Raw genomic sequence first — 7864 nt, 5'->3', positions numbered from 1 at the left:
TAGTGAGAAACAAATATCCCTACAATTATTTGTCTTCTTTCATATCTGTAAAGAGTATTTTATAATTGTATATGTGTAGATTGACTCCAAGACATTTCATGTATTTTAAGTTATTTTCAATTATTATGTTATTCAGTTATTTTCAGTTATTTCTGAAAGTCATTGCCCTTGATTTTTGCTATTTAGGAATGCTAATTTTTTTGTGGATTTATTTTATATTATGCTGCTTTATTAAAGATATTTAATTTCCTCAATTAGCTTCTTTGCTGATTCCCTGGGATTTTCTAAGTAAACCATTATATTATTTGCAAAGAAAAATAAATATATCTTCTCTTTCCTGATATTTATATAATTTCTCTTTCCTGTCCTATTGCTATTGCAAGCATTTGTAGACTCTGGTCCAGAGATTTCTAGCAATATGTCAAATAAAAATGAAAAGAGTCATCATTACTTTATTCCTATATTGAAAGTTTTAAGTGTTTTGCCTTTGAATATAATGTTAACTTTTGGTTTTAGGTATGTATTTTTGTCATAATAAAATTTCCTTCTATGCCTATAACTTTTAGAGTTTCTAGTAAAAATGTTCTTTCTACATCTATTGATATAAACACATGGATTTGGTTGCTTTTGTGTTGAATAAAATTACTTATGTTGATTTTTTCCTAAGAGATTTACATCCCTAGTTCAAATCTAAGGTGGCCACAATGTATCTTTTTTATATATTACTGTAGCCTTTTTAAACTAAGATTTTATTGATAATTTTTGAATTTATATTTATTGTCAATATTAGTCTAGAGTTCTCTTTCTCTGCTTTATCTCCCTCTGATTTTGGTAGTAGGTATGTAAATGTCTTGTAAACAATTTGATAGAATGCTTTCTTTCTCAATCTATTGTAACATAGCTAACAAGTATTTTTGTAACATAACTATTAATAACTTTTCAAACGTTTGGCAGAATTCACCTGCAAATATGTCTGGACATGCTTTCTTCTCTACCCCCACATCCAGTCCTCCCATTTGGAAGTTGTTCTTATTTGTTCAGTTCTACTTTTTACAATCAAGTAATTTAAGATCTTTATTTTTTGTTTCATTAATTTCAATGTTTTACAGTTTTATAAGGAATCATTTCCTTTAAATTCTCAGTTTTGCTAGCATATAATCATAAATGCTAGGTTATGATTATTCTTTTCCCCCCTCTCTTGTGAATTAAGTTTGTTAAGTTTAAAAATTTTGTCATCACAGAATTTCATAGAACTGAAAACTTGCAGGTTCCTAGAAGTATCTCTGAAAACAGCTGCTCAAAACCCCCAAAGCTTGGGACAGTACACCCTCCACACTGGAAGCAGAGCCTTACCTTAACAAAGAGTTCAAAACTCAAGTAATTGACTGGGATCATGAGCAAACAGTGCAAAAAAAAAATCAGACCATAGAATCTTACTTTGGTGACAAAGAAGATAAAAACATACACCCAGAAGAAGACAACAAAAGTCAAAGCTCCTACATCCAAAGCCCCCAAGAAAAATATAAATTAGTCTCAGGCCATAGAAGAGCTCAAAAAGGATTTTGAAAGTCAAGTAAGAGAAGTAGAGGAAGGGGCAGCTAGGTGGTGCAGTGGATAGAGCACCGGACATGAAGTCAGGAGGACCTGAGTTCAAATCCGGCCTCAGACCAAACACTTGACATGTACTAGCTGTGTGACCTTGGGCAAGTCACTTAACCCTGATTGCCTCACCAAAAAAAAAAAAAGAGAGAGAAGTAGAGGAAAAATTGGGAAGAGAAATGAGAGTGATGCAAGAAAATCATGAAAAATGAGTTAATAGCTTGCTAAAGGAGACCCCCAAAAAATGCTTTCTAGATTTCCAAATAGTTTTTGTCAAATATTCAGTGCTTACTCCAGTAATTGGGGGTCTTTGGGTCTACTGAACATTATGTTACTGTATTTGTTGGCTTATGGATCTTTCATTCCTAATCTGTTCAATTGATTAACTTATTTTTTAGTGACTGTAACATTGTTTTGATGATTTCTGCTTTATAGTATAGGCTGCAGTCTGGTGCTACTAGGTCCTCTTGTTTTTTACTTTAAAAAAATTGTTCCCTACTATTGTGCTATAGGAAATGATGAGCAGGCAGACTTCAGAAAAACCTGGAAAGACTTGTATGGACTAATGCTGAGTGAAATGAGCATAATCAGGAAAACATTATACACAGTAACAGCCACATTGTACAATGACTAACCTTATTAGACTTAGCTCTTCTCAGCAATGCAAGGATCTAAGACATCTCCAAAAAACTCATAATGGAAAATGCTAACCACATCCACAGAAAGAACTATGGAGTCTGAATGCATATAGAAGCATACTATTTCCTTTTTTTCTTTCTATTTTGTTTTGTTTCTTCTTTCTCATGGTTCCTCCTATTGGTTCTAATTCTTCTTTACAATATTACTAATGTGAAAATTATGTTTAATAGGAATATAAATGTAGAGCCTATATCAGATTGCACACCATCTTGGGGAGGGAGGAGGAGAAAATTTAAAACTCCAAGGCTTATGGAAGTGAATGTTGAAAACTAAAAATAAATTAATTAATTTTAAAAAATTATTCCCAATGAGATTCTTGATCTTTTGTACCCTTTGGTAAATTGTGTTATTTCTTCTAGCGCTAAAAGAGTAACTCTTTTTAGTTTGATTGGTATGGCCCAGAATATGTAAATTAATTTCTATGCTATTGTCATTTTTGTGATATTGGCATGATGCAAACATACAATTGATATCACTCCAAAATTTTTAGGACTCTTATTATATCTGCAAAGATTGTTTGTAGTTGAATTCATATAGCTCCTCTGTAGGTAAAGTTCCAAATATTTCATACATTCTAGAGTTATTTTGAATATACTTTCTTTTTTCTTTCTTTTTTTTTTTTACTTTTCATATTAGTCATGTTGTAAAGAAGAATTATAACCTAAAGGAGGAACCAAAAGAAAGCAAAAAGAAAACAAAACAGAAGAAAAAAAAAAAGAAAGCAAATAGTATGCTTTGATCTGCATTCAGACTCTAAAGTTCTTTCTCTGGATATGATTAGCATTTTCCATCTTGAGTCTTTTGGAGATGTCTTAGATCCTTGCATTGCTGAGAAGAGCTAAGTCTAATAAGGTTAGTCATTGTACAATGTGGCTGTTACTGTGCATAATGTTTTCCTGGTTCTGTTCATTTCTCTCAGCATTAGTTCATGTAAGGCTTTCCAGGTTTTTCTGAAGTCTGCCTGCTCATCATTTCTTATAGCACAAAAGTATTCCATTACATTCATATATCACAACTTGTTCACCTATTCCCCAATTGATGGGCATCCCCTCAATTTCCAATTCTTTGCCACTACAGAAAGAGTTGCTATAAATATTTTTGCACATGTGAGTCCTTTTCCCACTTTTATGATCTCTTTGGGATACAGCCATAGAAGTACTATTGCTGCATCAAAGGGTATGCATATTTTTATAGCCCTTTGGGCATAGTTCCATATTGCTCTCCAAAATGGGTAGGTCATTTCACAACTCCATCAACAATGCATTAGTGTTCCAATTTTCCCACATCTTCTCCAACATTTATCATTTTCCTGTTTTGTTATGTTAACCAATCTGATAGGTGTGAGGTGGTACCTTAGTTATTTTGATTTGCATTTCTTTAATTAATAATGATTTAGAACATTTTTTCATATGACTATTTAATTTCTTTATCTGAAAACTGCCTGCTCATGCCCTTTGACCACTTATCAATTGGGGGATGGCTTGTATTCTTATAAATTTGACTTAGTTCTCTGTTTTAAAAATGAGGCCCTTATCAGAGAGACTGGTTGTAAAAATTCTTTCCCACTTTTCTGCTTCCCTTCTAATCTTGGTTGCATTGACTTTGTGCAAAAACTTTTCAATTTAATGTAATCAAAATTATCCATTTTGCATTTCATAATGTTCTCTATCTCTTTTTTGGTCATAAATTCTTCTGTTCTCCATAAATCTGATAGGTAAACTATTCCTTGCTCTCCAGTTTGTTTATAGTATCAGGCTTTATATCTAAATTGTGTACCCATTTTGACTTTATTTTTGGTATATGGTATGAGATTTTGTTCTGTGCCTAGTTTCTGCCATACTGTTTTCCAGTTTTCCCAGCAGTTTTTGTCAAATAGTGAGTTCTTCCAGAAGTTGGGGTCTTTGGGTTTACCAAATAGTAGATTACTATAGTCATTGACTACTGTGTCTTGTGTATTTTACCTATTCCACTGATCCACCACTCTATTTCTTAGCCAGTACCAAGTAGTTTTGGAGATTTCTGCTTTATAATACAATTTAAGATCTGGTATGACTAGGCCACCTTCCCTAGCATTTCTTTTCATTAGTTCCCTTGATATTCTGGACCTTTTGTTCTTTCAGATGAATCTTTTTTTTTTTTCCTTTTTTGCTTTTTTTTGCTAGGGAATAGAGTTAAATGACTTGCCCAGAGTCACACAGCTAATAAGTGTCGCGTTTCTGAGGCCGGATTCAAACTCAGGTCCTCCTGACTCCAGGGCTGGTGCTCTATCCACTGTGCCACCTAACTGCTCCCCAAATGAATCTTGTTATTATTTTTCCCAGCTCTATAAAATAATTTTTTGGTAGTTTAATTGGGTATAGCACTGAATAAGTAAATTAATTTAGGTAGAATTGTCATTTTAATTACATTAACTCGGCCTACCCATGAGCAACTGATGTTTGAATGTGTTTTCTCTTTCTATCTCTTCCTCCTGATTTTTGTTGGTAAGGTACACAAAGCTCATTTGCGTGAGTTTATTTTATGTCCTGAAACTTTGCTGAAGTTATTATTTCAATTAATTTTGATTGAATCATTAGGGCTCTCTAAGTAGATCATATCACATGAAAAACAGAAATAATTTTGCTTCCTCTTTGCCTAGGCTTATTCTTTTCTTTTTCTTGTCTTATTACCATAGCTAGCATTTAAACAACTATATCAAATGATAGCAGTGACAAAGAACATCCTTCAATTCCCCCTGATCTTACTGAAAAAGTCTCTAGCATTTTATCATTATGTACCATAGATGATTTGCTGCTTTTCTAGTTTTGTTGTATTTTTTTTAGTTGCAAGCCTAATTTATTGAGCTATTCTTTCTTTCTTTTGCTGAATATTTTCCTCGAAGGTCTGCTTTGACTGCATCCTAAAAGTTTTAGTATGTTATCTCATTGTTGTCCATTCACTCTGTTGATACTACAGATTGTTTCTATTTTTTTTTCTTTGACCTACCCATTCTTTAAGATTAAGTTATTGAGTCTCCTTTTGTTTGAATACAATCTTCAAAGAAAGGGCAGCTGCATGGTGCAGTATATAGAATGCTGGCCTGGAGTCAGGAAGACTCAGTTTCCTGAGTTCAAATTTGGCCTCAGACACTTACTAGCTGTGTGACCCTGGGCAAGTCACTTAACCCTGTTGACCTCAGTTTTCTCATCTGTAAAATGAGGTAGAGAAGGAGATGGCAAACCACTCCAGAATCTCTGTCAAGAAAACCCCAAATGGGGTCACAAAGAGTTGGACACAACTGCAAATGATTGAACTGAATCTTCAAAGATCCTTCCTTAGCATTTTTATTGAGTTATGGTCAATAAAGAATTGTTTAATATTTCTGGTTTTCTGCATTTATATATGTAGTTTTCATGCTCTAGCACAATGACCTAATGTAAAAGTGCTGTGAATAGCTGAGAAATATGTATACTACTTTCAATTCCCATTCTGTAATTGTCAGAGATCTGATCTGTCATAGCTGACATTTCTAAGTTTCTATTAAATGTCTTTAATTTCTTTCTTTCTTTCTTTTTTTGTTAGAATTATCTGAGATTATATTTCTTGAATTATAGCTGTTGTTGTACTTGTCTTCTACTTGATTGTAAGTTTCTGGAGAAATGTGTCACCTTTGAAACTTGCAGTACTTAGCACAATGTACTGTATATATTGGAGGCATTCAATAAATGTATGCTAGATGAATAAATGGATATGGGATAGCCAAATCCCTTTCTGTGGAGATATTCAATATTTCAATAGCAACACCTACATTAAGAAATGATAAGTTAGATAGTATCTTTCTTGAGCAATGCTTCGTAGTTCACGAGTGAGAGTAGAGAAAGGTGATAGTTTATCTACGGCAGGTGGTAGGTATGGCAGAAATTAAGAATTCTAGTTTTCTAGCAAGAGCCTTGAGGAAATGGAATCTAGCAGAGCAAGGAAGGGACTACCCCATAAACAGTGAAGTTGCCATATATAAATGTGAGTTGTCATTATTATCATTTAGAAGGAGCAGGAGATTTTTTTTTTTTTTTGGTGAGGCAATGGGGTTAAATGATTTGCCCAGGGTCACACAGCTAGTAAGTGTCAAGTGTCTGTAGCCAGAGATGAACTCGGGTCTTTCTGATTCCAAGGCCGGAGCTCTAACCACTGCACCACCTAGCTGCCCCGAGAGCAGGGGTTCTAATCTTGATTTGACCACTGATCAGCTGTTTGATTTGTACATAAGTTAATTTCTCTAGGCTCAGGTCTAACTGTAAAATGAAAGATTTATTTTAAATATTACCAGCTCTGATATTCTATGATTCTATGAAACTAAAAGAGGTTGTTGCTAATAGTAGATTGGGAGGAAAGAAGAGAGTTCAGAGACTGGAGATATCTGCTGAAGATAAAGAGCAGGTTCAGTAGGAATTGGGGAGAGAGAAGAGGAGTGTAGAAAAATAGAAGGTAAGGAGGAAATAGTTAATCGAATTTTGATATTTGGAAAATGGCTCTTCCTGGACTTATTTTGCTGTGCTTAACACAGTGCTTGGTACATATTAATCATCTGCTAGTTGATTGACTGATCTAATCACTCTTGCCAAGTTGGAAGGGAACGTGTAGAAGGAACTTACCAACCCTCTCCCCTTATAGAATACTGACACACTCATTTTCTTGATACCTGGGAAAGAGAGCTCTCGCTGCTTCTGTTTCCTTTCACTTTTGCGCCAGTCTTGTGGTGTTTCTATTGACTCCCCAATTAAAAGAGATTTCACAGTGCTTCACAGAGTACTTGGCATAAATTAGGCATTTAATAAATGCCTGTTCCTATCCTCCTTGCTTCCCCTTTCCCCAATTCCCCAGGACAGCTTTTGTTCTTTCTATGTGGAGAACACCTCAACCATCCTGTTAGGAGAGTGCAACTGTGCAAATTTGGGTAGCCCTAGTTTCCTCGAACAAAAAACCTCTTTGCCATTAATAAGCGTGGCATCGTTATTTTTAAATGAACTTGAAAGTACGAAATACCAAAAAAGTACTAAATACAAAATGTCAGAGGTACACATGCAACTTAACACACGTTCAGAAAACCACATTACAGTAGAGAAGTTAAAGTTCTTCTGTTTTCTTTCATAGACATGACTTGTAAGTTCTGATGGCCATTTGGAAGATGAGGTTTTAGTCAGCAAATTAATGGGGTTAGGGGTTTAGAAAACTGTTAAAATGTCCGAATTCACCTTGTTTCTGCTTTGGACAATTCAGTCCTGAAAGAAAATGGGAAAATTTGCAGTAAATGAATGAAAACCTTTGGAGAATGCGGGCATTGATCCCGCTACCTCTCGCATGCTAAGCGAGCGCTCTACCACTTGAGCTAATTCCCCTCTCTCTAAAACCTAAAAACCGACTCAAACCTCACAGCTCCACCGCCGCCTAGCAGGGGTGGCTTGCTAATTGGGACACCAGCAGATTTCTGATGCATTCTTGCTGACTCATTACACCATCCCATTTCTCTCACAGCTGGCTATCAACTGAAGCAGGAAAAAGTGCAGGAGGTGGTGAAGAGAAAGAGCGA

General features: G+C 34.9%; 1 non-coding gene across 1 annotated transcript; it reads right to left on the bottom strand.

The window, feature by feature from the left end:
- Positions 1–7600: 7600 nt before the first annotated feature.
- Positions 7601–7673, bottom strand: TRNAA-AGC. Its single transcript has one exon. It is a non-coding gene; the product is annotated as a tRNA-Ala (tRNA).
- Positions 7674–7864: the final 191 nt, after the last annotated feature.

The sequence above is a fragment of the Vombatus ursinus genome, unplaced genomic scaffold (assembly GCF_900497805.2).
Source record: "Vombatus ursinus unplaced genomic scaffold, bare-nosed wombat genome assembly UNPS02014812.1, whole genome shotgun sequence".
Classification (NCBI taxonomy): domain Eukaryota; kingdom Metazoa; phylum Chordata; class Mammalia; order Diprotodontia; family Vombatidae; genus Vombatus; species Vombatus ursinus.
This window is presented reverse-complemented; position numbering and strand designations above follow the sequence as displayed.